Source organism: Prionailurus viverrinus, chromosome B2 (assembly GCF_022837055.1).
Source record: "Prionailurus viverrinus isolate Anna chromosome B2, UM_Priviv_1.0, whole genome shotgun sequence".
Taxonomy (NCBI): Eukaryota; Metazoa; Chordata; class Mammalia; order Carnivora; family Felidae; genus Prionailurus; species Prionailurus viverrinus.
The window spans coordinates 1,317,618-1,332,099 of record NC_062565.1 but is presented as its reverse complement, the minus strand read 5'-3'; the positions used below and the strand labels follow the sequence as shown (position 1 = coordinate 1,332,099).

General features: G+C 49.9%; 2 non-coding genes across 2 annotated transcripts; one reads left to right on the top strand and one right to left on the bottom strand.

Annotated features, from left to right (window-relative positions):
* Positions 1-1,581: 1,581 nt before the first annotated feature.
* Positions 1,582-1,654, top strand: TRNAK-UUU (transfer RNA lysine (anticodon UUU)). Its single transcript has one exon. It is a non-coding gene; the product is annotated as a tRNA-Lys (tRNA).
* A 2,080-nt stretch (positions 1,655-3,734) lies between these two features.
* On the bottom strand, positions 3,735-3,807 carry TRNAM-CAU (transfer RNA methionine (anticodon CAU)). Its single transcript has one exon. It is a non-coding gene; the product is annotated as a tRNA-Met (tRNA).
* Positions 3,808-14,482: the final 10,675 nt, after the last annotated feature.

Sequence of the window (14,482 nt, the reverse complement as noted above, 5' to 3'; positions counted from 1 at the left end):
AGGACATTATTTAAATGCCTTTCAGATAGGCTTGGCAATTGTTTTTGTTACAAAAACACCAGGGTCAAGAAACCTACTGGCTCTGGGGCCCAGAGACGAGGCGCGGAGGGAGGGCTCTTTGGGGGGGGGGAGTGTACCGTGGGGTGCAATCCTTTGTTATTAATTACCGATTGGTCCTCTCTCACCATTCTTCTGGAATTGCTTAGGTCACCAGGGACATCCCACAAGACAGGGAATCCGTACCCACTCCGCCCCCAGTCTCACCACATTGTCCCCTTCTCCTGCTCTTTTACGTTTACTGGACTCTAAGTCACCCACAGAGAGACAAGAAGCGAACACACTGAAGTGATATTTCGAGAGTCAAGATAAGCACCCAACTCACACCAAAATGAACACGATTGAAATTTAGTATCTTACCCTTAGCCTCTCAGCCTATTGTGTAGGAAATATTCAGCAGGTGTTTACTGAGGGCCTACTATGTGCCAGGCAAAGCTGTGTCCTTCCTTCCCTGTGAATCCATTCCCTCTCAGCTTTCAAGCCCACCCTTGTGCTCTCTGTGCTGTGATGTTGGGGCTGGGCCTCTGCCCTTCCCACAGGTCCCACCCCTTTGCCAGGAGACCTCAATGCAGTCAGGTGAACAACATGTTGGAGTCCTGGGCCTAGGACGTGCTCTGCACCGTTCGGCTACTGCCTCAGAGCCACCAGGCCAAATCTGCACGGCCTCTGTGGGTCCCCATCACCTCTTGCCCCCTTCTGGCCCATTCTTTATGTGAGGCCAGCATACGCTTTCCAGGATCATCTCTGATCAGGTTGTTTCTCCCTGCTTGAAATGCCCAGTACCTAGGCATTGCTGCAGGGGTGAGGTCTCCAGTCGACACTCCCGCCGTAACCTCAGGACCTGTCCTCTCGGGTGTGTCCCTGCCTTCTTCCCCCACCATCTACCCGCCCTGCCTGCCAGCACCTCAGGTCTGCTTCCAGTTCTTTGAAGGTGCTGTGCTCTTCCCTCTTCCTGGGATGCGGGAGCCACATTTTTGTCCAGCGTCTTATACCAACCCTCCGATTCTCTGTTTAGACAATACTTCCCCCAGAGAAGTGTCCTCTTACCCCTTGAAAAGGTGCCATCCCTTTACCGTCGGCTGAACTGGAGATGTGGGTAGGGTGGGGGGCTCTATGTACAGTGAGCATACTTTTTTCTTAATTTTCTGCCTCTATTCCTTTATTCTAATTTAAGTCCATTAACATTTTCCACTTTATGTTATCATAGTGAAGTTGTGAAGACCACAGCAAATCTGCTTTAAGTGGTGGCATGAATAAACACATACCTAGAAATGAGCCACAGGACAGTCTTTGGTGGATGATTGGTAAGTTACTTTTCCCCAGTGACCTGGGGCCACAAATAGCCTGGAGCCATGTTCAAAGGAGTGAAGATAGGGTTGGGAATAAGGAAAAGGAACACGGACAGAATTTAAAGGGAAGGGCTAGAAATAATAAATAAATGAATGAACAAAAAGGAAGACATTTGCACTCTGGACAAAACACTTATTTCACACTAGGACATGGAGGAAATACCTTGCAGCAGGGGCCCGAGTAGCTCAGTTGGTAGAGCATCAGACTTTTAATCTGAGGGTCCAGGGTTCAAGTCCCTGTTCGGGCGTGTCTGCCGGTGTCAGGCCCCACCTTTGTGAAGGTGTTGTTTTGTGCAGAAACAGGGACAGATTAGGTAGGTTGCAACACCCCCAAGGGTCAAATCTTTCAGCTAACAAAATGGGTAAGTGACTCCCATAGAAAGTAAAGATAGTGGGAATACCTGGGATTTGTACTAATGTAGATGGCTGGTTGAGATCTTTGTGAACGGAACGAACGTGAACATAGCACCAGGATCATAATCTTTGCCTATTAATCTCATTTAAGTGAAAAAAAAAAAAAAGGCTGGAGTAGTTACTACACCCACTTTGTAAAGGGTGTGGTTGGCTGTTTGTAGGATTCCTGAGTGAGGCACAGGTGTCTTTAAGAGTTGGTTTGTAAGTGAAGGGCTGAGGAAGGTTTTTGGATATTCAGTTCAAGTTCAGTAAGGGTAACAAGGATACAAATTAAACAGAACTCTCATGTAGCCTTGTATTGTACACTATTGTGTAAAGGTGTCGTAATATTGTAAACTTGCTTAAGAAAATAGCATGCTATGATCAGAACTCAGGGTTTCCATGTCTGCCCTGGGGCCAACCACATGGGCCAAGACCATCATTGCCTGATATCATAGTCATTGATATTTGATTTGTATCACTGATGCATGGAGCAATCTTCCAATGTACTTGATTTCCACTGCAGTCTGCTTTACATAGATGAGAATATGCTAATCGACTACGAATGTGGCTGAAATACGTTCACACCCTGGCTTGGAATGTCTCTGACATTTGGTTACAGTGTGTCTGTCCTCCAGGCCTGAAAAACTCTGGGGTGAATTAACATGGTTTCTGTTTCTGCAAAGGAGAGGAACAGATTCTGAACAGCGATGGCACCAGGAAGGATCATTCTCTAAGGAACTGCCTGAAGACCCAGCCCATCCAGCCCTCTGGTGTCTCCCAAATCTTTAAGTGCATCCGTTAAGCTGTGGGGATACAGGCTTCTGGAACCAGAGGCTGAGGGGCCTGAAGACACTGAGATGTGCCGTGTTGAGTCTGCATCCCGGCAGCCTGTTGAGAGAGCTCTCCCAAAATACAAAGTCTCGGCGGCCCAGACGTTTTGGGGGAACAATCCAGGTCTTGCCCTGTCTTTTCCCAGCGCTAAGCCAGAGAGGTGTTGGATTTCAGTAGGTGTGTCCCCTGTGCACAGTATTGCAAAGATCCAAATTTGAGATGTTGATTGCCTGGAGTAAGAGAGTGATAGGGAATATGGAAGACAGAGTTAAAATGCTAATTAACTCATGGATTTATTTGACGAGGGCTCATGGTCAGGTAGTGAGGTATAGGCACCGGAGCTACAGGAGTGGACAAAACACATCGGGAGGACCCTCGTGGAGTGTACAGGGTAAGGGCATGGGTGGGTGATAGTAAGCGTGTTGAATAAAAGGACGAGGCAGGTCAGCAGTAAGTGCTGTGAAGAAAAGAACACAGGTGCTCTGGTGTATTGGGAGGTCAGAGGCCGAGAAGGCCTGGTGTGTTACTTTTCTAGGGCTGACGGCTCGAATCACCACCAACTGTGTGGCTTAACACAATTAGAGCTTCATTTTCTATTCGCAGAAGTCAAGTGATTAATTACGTTTTGGAGGCTAGAGTCCAAAATCAAGGTATTGACAGAGCTGCGCTCCCTCTGAAGGTCCTGGGGAAGAACCCTTCCTTGCGTCTTCCCCGCGCGGGGTGGTCCCGGCAACGCCGGACACGCATGTCTGTGGAGCACCGGCCAGCGCGGTGCGTGTAGGTGGGAAAGTAGTCAGGGCCGGGTTCCACGGAGGCCGCGGCCAGGACCTGCGGTGTATGTGAGAGGAGGCCACAGGCCTCGCCGGGAAAACTGAACGTCAGGTTTTCGTTTCCTCGTCCCATCTTGTTTGCAACACGCTGAGTGGCACCGGTAAAGGCCACTGCCCCAAGGAAGAACGGAGATCAGAGGGACTCGGACACAAGATCCGGCTCTTGGGAAGAGGTGAGGATAAGTCGCGGCGGGTGTAGACGGACCAGGAGCCAGAAATCTGAGACCCCCCTCCCTCTCTCTGGCCCACCCGCCAGGGCGCAAAAGTGAGCTGCCCCCTCTGAGGTTCGAACTCAGGACCTTCAGATTATGAGACTGACGCGCTGCCTACTGCGCTAAGGAGGCAGGTGGCAAAACGCCCTCGGCGCACGGTTTTACCCAGATTGCACGTGGCCCAGCTTCGCGCCGCCCCCGCCCGGGGCAGAAAACGCCCTCCGGCCGGAGCTGCCAAACCCTCGGGCCCACGGAGGCCGAGGCCCAGGACCCGGACGCGCGCCCCCCGCCCCGGCTTGTCCCGAACTCCCTCGGGGACCCCGCCCGCCCGCCCGCGGGACCACCTTGCACACACACGACTGCGACCCCCAGTGTCAGGAGGAGCCCCAGGTCCCGCCCGTTTTCGGCCTCCCCCCACCCCCGGCCGCGCGGTCCAGAAGCTGAGGCGTCCGGAAAGGGGTGGCTGCGGCGCGTCCGACTCCCGCACCTAAGTCCCAGTCCCCACCCCCCCGCCCCTGTCGTCTGTCCGACTCCCGCACCTGAGTGCCTGTCCCCCCCCTCGTCTGTCCGACTCCCGCTCCTGAGTCTCTATCCCCCCCCCCGTAGTCTGTCTGACTCCCGCACCTAAGTCCCAGTCCCCCCCCCCCCGCCCCTGTCGTCTGTCCGACTCCCGCACCTGAGTGCCTGTCCCCCCCCCCCCGCCGTCGTCCGTCCGACTCCCGCTCCTGAGTCTCTATCCCCCCACCCCGTAGTCTGTCCGACTCCCGCACCTGAGTGCCTGTCCCCCCCCCCCCCGCCGTCGTCCGTCCGACTCCCGCTCCTGAGTCTCTATCCCCCCACCCCGTAGTCTGTCCGACTCCCGCACCTGAGTCCCTGTCCCACCCCCCCGCATCCCATCGTCCGTCTGACTGTCTGACTCCCGCACCTGAGTGCCTGCCCCCCCTCTCCCCGCCCCTGTCGTCCGTCCGACTCCTGCTCCTGAGTCCCTGTCCCCCTGCCTGTCTGCAAGCTGTGGTTTGGGATTCTAGAGACACGCCGTCTGAATGACTTCAATATGCCAAGTGAGCATTTTTGGAGCAGCTGTGTTCTGCCTGTAGCTTAACTCGCGTGCTTTGAATCAAATTCTGCAGTTTAAGTACTTTTAATTGAAGCATAGTTGACACACACAGGTGCTCGTTTCAGGCGTGCAACACAGCGACCAGGCAAGTCTGTACCCTCTGCTGTGCTCAGCACGGGTGCAGCCACCATTGGTGCCCAGGCCAGGCTAGTGGCCCGGGGCTGTGCCTTTCACCCAGTGACTTGTTCATTCTCATGCTAGTGTGATTCTTAAGACTGTGAATAGTGTGACCACGTTTTCTAAGAGATCCGGTAATGAAAACGAGAATGATTGCCGTTTGAGCCCCAGTGCGACCCAGACATCGCTGAAAAGCTCTAAAATGAAAAACCGGGTACAACTGGATGAGCCATGTAATCAAAACAGGGAGAGCCTCACTAGAGAAGAGGATCTGGAACCCCCCACGGGGGAGGAGGTGTGGACCTGCACAGGGACACTGAGTCCACAAGTCCGATGACGTTCTAACCAAAGATCTTTCACCTCCCAAATGACACTAACAGTTGAAAATGGCATGGGGTCTAATACTAGGAAGAAACAGGCATGATCTTATTGGTTGCTCTCTTTCCTGGTCAGAGGTTGCAGCAGGTGCATGAACTAGAGAGGACACGTTAGTACCACGTGCTGGCCCCTTGTAGCCTGCAGCTGATTCCACAGCGGACCTTGCTGTCTGCAATGTGCTGTCACTTTAAGTCATGCGTCAAAATACAGCAGCAAGACAGAAGATTTCCCCCAGCCCCTATGCCTTTTATTTGCATCATGGCATTGAAAACCTTCTTCTCGGTCAGTATGTAGATTTAACGAAATTACCAGATACATAAAACAAATGGTTGTTGGTATCTTGTTCAAATACAAACTAGACCTTGCCTGCCTATCTGTATATTTGGCAAAAAGCACAAATGTAAATTCTGACAAATTCTGTTTAGCCTACAAACTTTTTACCAAAGCAAATGAAAAGATAATATCTGGTAAGTGTTCTGCACACCTTGTACACAGCACTGCTAAAAAACAATTGTGTTTGTTTCCTCGTGATATTGAGGCTGTTGTGGTTTTTGGAGCTTTATGGTCACTGTGTAGTTTCTTCAAAATGTGCAGAAGAACTGAATGAGATTTCCGACTTCATAGAAATGGACCGAGGCATGTGCCTCCCAGATGGCTACTGTGTGCCATCTGCCATAGGAAAAAAATGTCGAACCGCTGGCTTCCTGTAAAACCTGCACTTTCAAAGTGTGAGAATATCCTCTAATTTGGAAACACTTTGAGGGTGAGAGTAGTGAAAAGGACCAAAATAAAACAGAAATTTATATGCTCTTTCTCCAACATTGTTTGATGGTATGATGCAGATTGTGACAAAGGTTTATACACACATGCAGACACAGACTCGTGGTGAGGGAAAATAACACTGCTTTGGAAAGGAAGAAAATGTTCACAGGAAAGGGCAGCCAAACAGGTGAAACGGGACCTTTTTTTAATTTATTTACTAAAAGTATAACTTATTTAAAATCAAGTTTTATTTCACAAGTTCAGATTACTGCTGTGTTTTCGGGCTCGGCGCTGACAGTGCAAATGGACCCCGCTTGGGATTCTCTCTCTCTGCCCTCCCCCAACTTGCTGTCTTTCAAGATAAATAAACAAACAAATAAAAGAAAAGCAAATTACTGCTGTGTTTTTTTTTTTTTTCAACGTTTATTTATTTTTGGGACAGAGAGAGACAGAGCATGCACGGGGGAGGGGCAGAGAGAGAGGGAGACGCAGAATCGGAAACAGGCTCCAGGCTCCGAGCCGTCAGCCCAGAGCCCGACGCGGGGCTCGAACTCACGGACCGACTGCGCCACCCAGGCGCCCCTACTGCTGTGTTTTTATCAAGATGAGGACAAATGCGGAAGGAGCAGCCCTGTAGGCTGGAGAGCAGATCAAGGCATCTGTGAGCACATGCCTTTTAGACATTCAGTGGAGGAGACATCAGTCACATCACTGACTACACTCGGTGGGAAATGGGGTTGGAGGTCTAAGTATGGGAAGCATCAGGGCAGAGGGTTCTTACCGTCACGTCGTCAGGTGAGCTCAGGCCGGCAGCGGGTGTACATACAGAACGTATGTGGACTCACATCAGAGCCCTGGGGAACTCCAAATTTTAGAGGTTGGGAAGACGAGGAAGTAAGGAACTGCGTTTAAGTAGAAGGAAGACTGGGAGGGTGTGGTATTCTGGAAGCAAAGTGAAGAATCTGTTTCTGTGAAGAGGAAATATCAACTGGGCCAAACGCTCCTGAGAAGTGGGCAAACTGAAGATTGAGAATTGACCACTGGATTCCTCAGCATAGAGTCTGTGGAGACATGACAGGGTTTCTGAGGAGTGGGGGGAGAAGTCTGGTTTAGAATGGGTTAAAAAGAGGAGCACAGTCAGGGGTGTTCTTGACCCCCAGATAGTCAGAGTCTGGAGAAAGTGGTGGTGCATTTTTGATTTGTCCCGCGGCTGGGAGTGAGGAAAGGAAATGAAGGCTATCCTTGCTAGTAATTCTAATGATTACCCATGAAACCTGGGCTGCATATGGAACGAGACACGTTAAATAATTTGCCAGCAGGCAAGAGAAAATGAGCCAGAAAGGCCAGAAGTGGTCAGTATAAGATATAATTGAAATTTACATCTTGGGTTGGTACTTGAAGTTTAAGTGTAAGGTCAAAGGTGGTGAGTTTTTCAAATTGCAGGTTGTGACACCTTTGTGTGCCATGAATCACTTCAGTGGATCACAACTAGAATTTCAATTTAGATGAAAGAATAGGTTGCAAAATTTCAGCATGCATTACAAATAAGTAAGGGTTGTGATGTGAATAGTGTTTCTAATTACGGACCCTACTAGAAAAAATTTGAGAAACGCTAGGGGAGGAGGGAGAGAATACCTTCAGCAGTGAAAAGCCTAGAGAGAGGAGGGTTGGATGGCAGGAAGGGCTGAGGGAACCAGCATCCTGCTTGCACACCTGGGCCCCATTTGCTCAACAAGGTTTTGGAAGCTGTGGCGTATCCTCTCTCTGCAGGGAAAGAGAAGACAGCATGGGTAGGATTTTTTCTCACAAGTTTCCTATGTACCTGGAGAAGGTGGAAGTATAGAAGTTGGCTCCTGACAGAATCATGCAGGCAAATTTACTGAAACTGTGATTCTTAAGGGGGAAGAAACTACAGTTCTCAGATTAAGGGAATTGTTAATATTTCTCTCCCTCTTTGACAATTAGTCTAGCCTAGATTTTATCCTGAAATATCTTCCTGTCATTGTCTTCTAATCCTTTTCTCCCCTCCTTTTTCTCCTCAATCTCCTGCTCTGTCCTCCCCACCTGCTGAGACCCCTCAGTTCTGAGCCAGTTCTCAAGTATGTTAAGGAGATGATTCCCAGCAACACGTCCTCATCAGCTCTGTTGGCTTCCTTTCATTCACTTCCAAACTTGTCTTCTGACCTTGGGGACTCCCATGTGGCAGTGAACAATGGCATTTCTCCACCTGTGTGGACTGGGCCTGTTGTTCTGTTTAGACCCTGATTTTCCAATCTCACATCTTCATAAGAAAAGCATCACCTTGGAGGAGACCAGCTGCTGTGATGGCAGGTGAATGGCATCATCATGTTCCTGTCCTTTTCAACCCCCGGTTCTATTTTACTTGCCATGTTCCTCCAGCGACCTGGTCCCATGGATTCTCCCTCTTCTGTGCTCTACTCAGGGCCTGTCACTTGACGTGTCCTGCAAGCCATTGTGGAGAAGGTGAATAGGGGCTGACGTTGGGCTGAGCCCAGAGACCCCAGCCCTGAGTCCTTGAAAAGAGTTGGCATTTCCCCTGTTTGGTACTTTATTGTAATTCATCCATCCATGTGGGTCACATAATTTGCATAAAGGCACCTGTGTGTCAGCTGCGGCCCAGCTCCCACAGTACTGGCAGGACCAGCCTGCAAAAATACCGGTTACACCGACCTCTCTGGCCAGAAGGACACTTCTCGGTCTCCGCATGGTCTTTGAGGTCAAGTTTAAAGTCTGGAGCGTTGTCAAGACACAGCTCACAATGTGTTCTGATGATCTATAAAAGTGTAAACAAGAGTTCCAAAGCATAGAGGCTTGTGGAAGGAAGAATAATGCCTTCCCCCCGCCCCCCAACAAAGGTATCCACGTATCCCTGGAACCTGTGAATTTCACATGGTAGAAGGGACTTGGGGGACGCAATGAAGGTCAAGGACCTTGATCACAAGAGTCCTTAAAAGTGGCAGGGGAAGCGGAGAGTAGGTCACAGGGGTGTGATTTGAGAAGGACCCCACTGATGGCTCTTAGGAGCCTTTAGAAGCCGCGAATGGCCATTAGCCTACAGCCAGCAGAAAACAAAGACATCAGTGTCTAAAGCCTCTCAGAAAGAAATGCACTGGCCAAAGCCTTGATTTCAGCATGGTGGGACCACACCAGACTCCGGGGCGACAGGAGTCCAAGATCTGTGCTGCTTGAAGCCAATTAAGTTTGCGGCAATGTGCTATGATTTCTAAAAACAAAAACAAAACAAAACAAAACAAACCCCATTTTATTCTCTTTCTTGACTCTGTGGGCTTGACTGGGCAATTGTTTCATGTGATGTGAGCAGGAACTCCAGTCCTCCCCAGCAGGCATGATTGGGCTGGGATGTCCCCGAGGGCGCACTCACCTGACTGGCAGGGGCAGTTGATGCTTCAGATCTACTAGTGTTGGAGAAATGAATAAAGTACTTCGCCAAAGATGGCCAACGGGACTAAAACAAGCTCTGGTCTCTGGCTTGGAGACCCCTCTTCCGGGTTCTTCTTGCCCTGTTTGCTGTGCCCGAGAAAACCTCCACAGATATGGAGGCTGACAACTATAAATTACCCTTCCCGCTTGCATTCGGGGCTCAGGTCTTTGGAGAAATGGTCTCCTTTGAGCCCGCCGGTGTTAAATAAATTTCCGAACCACCAAGATCTCCAAGTGCTGTTTGGTTTTTCCGCCAGCGTTCCAGCCTGGTTCCATAACACTAGGACTCAGCTGAAGCTGCTCCCTGGGGGGCTTCGCCTTGGCCTTGCCACGTGGCTGCTTTCCCACAGTTTGGTTACCGGGTTCTGAGAGGGAGCTTTCCAGGAAACCAAGTGAGAAGCTGCAAGGGTTCTTATGGCTCAGGCCTCAGGCCTGGAGTTGTTGTTGGGGAACTGGGGAGACCCTGGGCCCTGAGGCCTCCACTTGGCCTGTCCAAGACATCGCTGAGGCTCTGGGTCTCCTCAGGAGAGAGAATTCAAGAGTAGACACAACGCACTGGACGAGAGACACAAGCAGGTAAGTTTATTAAAGTGAAGAGTGATGAGGTTTTTGCGGTGATGGTGGGGTCTGGAGCTGACGGCCAAGAAAAAATTCCTGAAGACGACGTCTTTGGTGCAAAAAGATGACTTTATTGAAGCATGGGGACAGGACCCATGGGCAGAAAGAGTTGCCCAGGACCACGAAGAGAGACTGGTTATATACTATGGTGTTGAGGCAGGTAAAGTACAGGGGAAGTTTCAAGTGAGATTTTCATGTGCTAGAGAAGATTCACAGGACACTGGAGGCCTAGCTATTGTCATGGTGTGGTGGTTTTCCCTCTAGCAAAGCATTAGCATTGAGACAGTAGGGGGTTCCTGGAGAAATGTTTTACTCTCAAATATTTGTCAATGGGCTGCAGGTTATAAGGAAACTTAGTTCTACCTGCCATTTCCTTCTGCCTTTGTTCCCACATCACTGTGGAGGAGAGGGTGATGTTGGGGCTCCAGGAAACAGTCTATAGGTTTCTGGAGATTAGACAATGGATAAGATTGCCTTTTCTTGTTAGTTACTAAGACATTTGTAAACTGATGGAGACTCCCGTCCTGCAGGACTTCGATCTCTAGTTAACCCTTTGTTTTCCCCCCTTTTTTGTTCTTGGGCATCCAGGAGAGCCCGAGGAACATCACACATGTCCCACCTGGTTGGTAGTGGTGGGGGGGCTGTTTGCAGCTTGTCAGCTTGCCTTTTGCTCCCTCCTCAAAAAGTACACTCTAGAGATGTGAGAGGGTGAGTGAGAGATAGAGAGAGAGAGAGAGAGAGAGAGCGCGCGGGAACATGCTAGAGCGAGCTGCATGCCCCGGGGGTTGGGTTTGTATTTTTTACTGACAGCGGTTAAGGAGGGGCTGGAATGTTCTTACTTGGGACAGGGCTTTCTTGGAAGCGGGGCTACATGCTTCTTTTCCTCCTTATTTGGTTAAGGGTTCCTGTCCTGGCTCCCTTAGGGAGGAGATTTTGGTATGTTAATGTCCTATAATGAAGGAGTAGTGTGAACTGTGACCCACTTTGTAGCCACCTTGCCCGTCTAGTGTAATGGGGGTCCCCGGGGAGTGCTGCCTGGCCAGGACTCTGACCTACCCCACAGCTGTGCACAGCCTCCTCCGGGCTGGCCTCCAGGCTTCCTCTTAGAGACTAACTAACTGCCCTTTCTTACAGAAATGTCACAGGGCCACTTCAATGACATTCTAGGAGGTCAGCCCAGGTTCACTGGGACCGGCCCACAGGGTGGTCAGTGACAGATGTGCCACATTCAGGTCAGTCTTTGGAGACTGGTTATTACACAAGGTGGGTCTGTCATCCTTCCTTTTACCGCCTCATCTTTACCTTCCCTCCATCGGCCTGGCCCGTGTTCCTCTGATTCTCTCGAGCTAAACTAGTAACTGGTGCATTTCCTGATTGGTTTCCCTGGCAACCAGTCTCTGTCCCCTGGGGATCCAAAAGTCACCTCATTAACATAACAAAGCCCACCTTTGTAGTTCTCCTAATTTAGGAAATTCCAAGAGGTGTGGGAGCTCAGTGCCAGGAACACAATAAAGACCAAATATATATTTATTGTTCAAAAGAAAGCACAGGCCCCAAATGGTGTTATATAGGCCAAGTCACCAAACCTGGGCGTAACACCTAACTTGACTGCAGTTCCAGCCTCCTCTGGAAGTGAAAGTCTCAACAGGTCAGTTGGGAATTTTCTGATCAGCACCAAAGAGGTAATTTGTCACTTGGGCCTTCTCAACACCCCCCGCCCCCCCACAAAGTTGACGTAATCCTCCTAAGACTCTCCTGCCCCTTACCCAATGGGAAGTTCACTTGCTCGGAACAATCCTTTTTTTTTTTTTTTTTTTGGCTACCAACTTCTTTTGTTGAGGGGGTGGTGTCTATCAGGCAGACTACCTCACTTACACTGATTGGGAAATTCCTGATTGATTGGTTTAAGATTCCATCTCTGGAAGAGCCAAAACTAATTAAGTCTTGTTTTGGTGACATGGTGCTTAGCATAAGCCACTCCATTTGGGGCCTGTTGTCTTATTATTAGTATTTTTTAAACACTATCCTATGCTTGATGTTTAGGTTTTGATGCAGGGGAGGGTGGTGCAGTCAGTTGGGACTGGAGGAAACTCTTCTGACCAGCCTATTATCGTGGGGATTTCTCCATCGTGCCCTGGGCCTTTCCCAAAGCAGTAAGGCTGTATCACATTTTGTAAATACAGCTGCATAAGAATTGCACGCTGTGACAAGTATATAATAAGGCAGTTGGTAACAAGTCCGAACTTCAAGTTGTTTTCAGGGGCTTCTCACACAAAAACCTGCGCACAAATGTTCTTACTGGATTGGACAAAAGACCTAAAGAGATATTTCACCAAAGAAGATACATAAATGCAAATAAGCAGATGAAAAAAGTTTCCACATCATTAGCTGCTAGGGAAAGACAAATTACCACCACAGCGAGGCATCATTCTGTACCTGTCAGAATGGCTAGAGTAAAACTGACCACACCAAAGACTGATGAGGCTGTGTACACGGCTGGTGGGCAGGTGATGGCACAGCCACTCTGAAAAGCAGTTTGGCAGTTTCTTTAGAAACCAAACATGCAAGTACCAAGTTGCAGTCCTGAGTATTTACTCCAGAGGAATGCAGGCTGATATTTACACAAAAACCTGTACACAAAGGTGTATAATAGCTTTATTCATAATAGCAACAAACTGGAAATGACCCAGATGTCTTTCAGTGGGAGGAAGTTCACACAAAGTGTGGTAAATTCACACTAGAGGATACTACTCAGTAAGAAAAAGGAATAAACCATTGATGCGTTCAACAACCTGGATGAATCTCCAGAGAATTATCATAGTGAGTGCAAAAAGACAATCTCAAGAGGTTCCATGCTCTGTGATTCCATTTATGTCCCATTCTTGAAATTACAGTTATGGATGTGGAAAGCAGATTAGTGATTGCCACATATGTGGGGGTGGGGGGCAGGAGGAAAGTGGATGTGGCTGTAAAAGGTCGACATCCCAGTGCTGATGGAAATGTTCTGTATCTTGACTTTATCATATCAGCAACCTGCTAGTGACATTGCACTCAAGTTTTGCAAGATGTCACCACTGGGGGCAACCAGGTAAAGGGTGCCTGGTTGGGATCTCCGTGCCTTATTTATAACTGCATGTGAATCTACAGTTGTCTAACAATTAAAAATTTAATTCAAAGATGATGGAGGTCAGGACCTGGAAAGTAACCATTTCTAGGGGTCCTTACAGGAGGGGAAGAGGAGAGTCAGAAGCGGAGCAGACAGAGCCCGGAGAAGGATGGCAGGAGTGGAAGTCCCAGGACCAAGGGAAGGCGCTGGAGGCAGGGAGGGACACCAGCAGTGTGCAGCCTGCACACCATTAATTTAGGGCCCAAAAAGAACCAAGGCATTTGAAGGCTGGCAAGTGCAGGGTAATGTTCTCTGAGGGCAGACCTCAGCTACTGCGGGACTGATGCGGCAAAGAAGTGGAGACAAATGCTGTTCTTCCAACGGGTGTGGTGGTGGGTGAAGGGGAGTCCGGGAAGAATCCGGAGGGCAAGGCCGGAGGGCAAGTGTGTGTTTGGTGTGTGAAGATGGAGATTCAGGCATTCCTACCGTGAAAAGAGGCAGGTAAGGGAGAGGTCAAGACCCAGGGCAGCATGGCATGGGCCGAGCGGTCATAAGCTCAGACGAGTGTTAATCAGCCTCGGAAATGAGGGAAACCTTCTTCTCTGAGAAGCAAGGCAAAGACTGGGCCCAGCTCAGAGCGGGCAGGTCGGCAGGAGGGCTAGGGAGGCTAAGGCAGCGTCTGGGCTCCCTCTGCCGCGCTCCCCGCCCCGCCCCGCCTCGGCGAGTACATTCTCAGCCAGTTCCCTGTCCCGGGAACCTTTCCTGTGCTCTCCTTTCCTGCCTCTCTTGCTCTGCAGAGCTGCGTGGAGCGCACTCACTCAATAAATATTTGTCGAAGGGACGTGAAATGGAGAAAAAGATGGAATTGCTATTCCTCCTATTAAACTTCCCTTTCCCCTGTACACCTGCAGTCCCTGCCTTTGGCAGAGAATGGGGCTGGGGGTGGGAGACGGGGTCATGACGCGGAAAGGAGCGCCTCGGGCCTCCTGCCTCGGGCTCCGGGTGCTGGGATTGAGTCCGCGGGCGGGAAGAGAGGGCGGGTTTGTGCGGAGCCGAGCTGCAGCCAGAGAAGCAGATGCCGCAGGGAAGAAGGGAGGGAAGCGGTTTTCCCTGAGCACATGTGGCTCCTCCCTTTACACGTTCTCTTCCGGCCTCTCCTAGGGCGTCCTTATCGCACCATCCTCCTGGTCTGCACGTTTTCAGAAAAAGTCGTCCTTTTCTTTTTTTTTTTTTTCGGTTCAACGGAT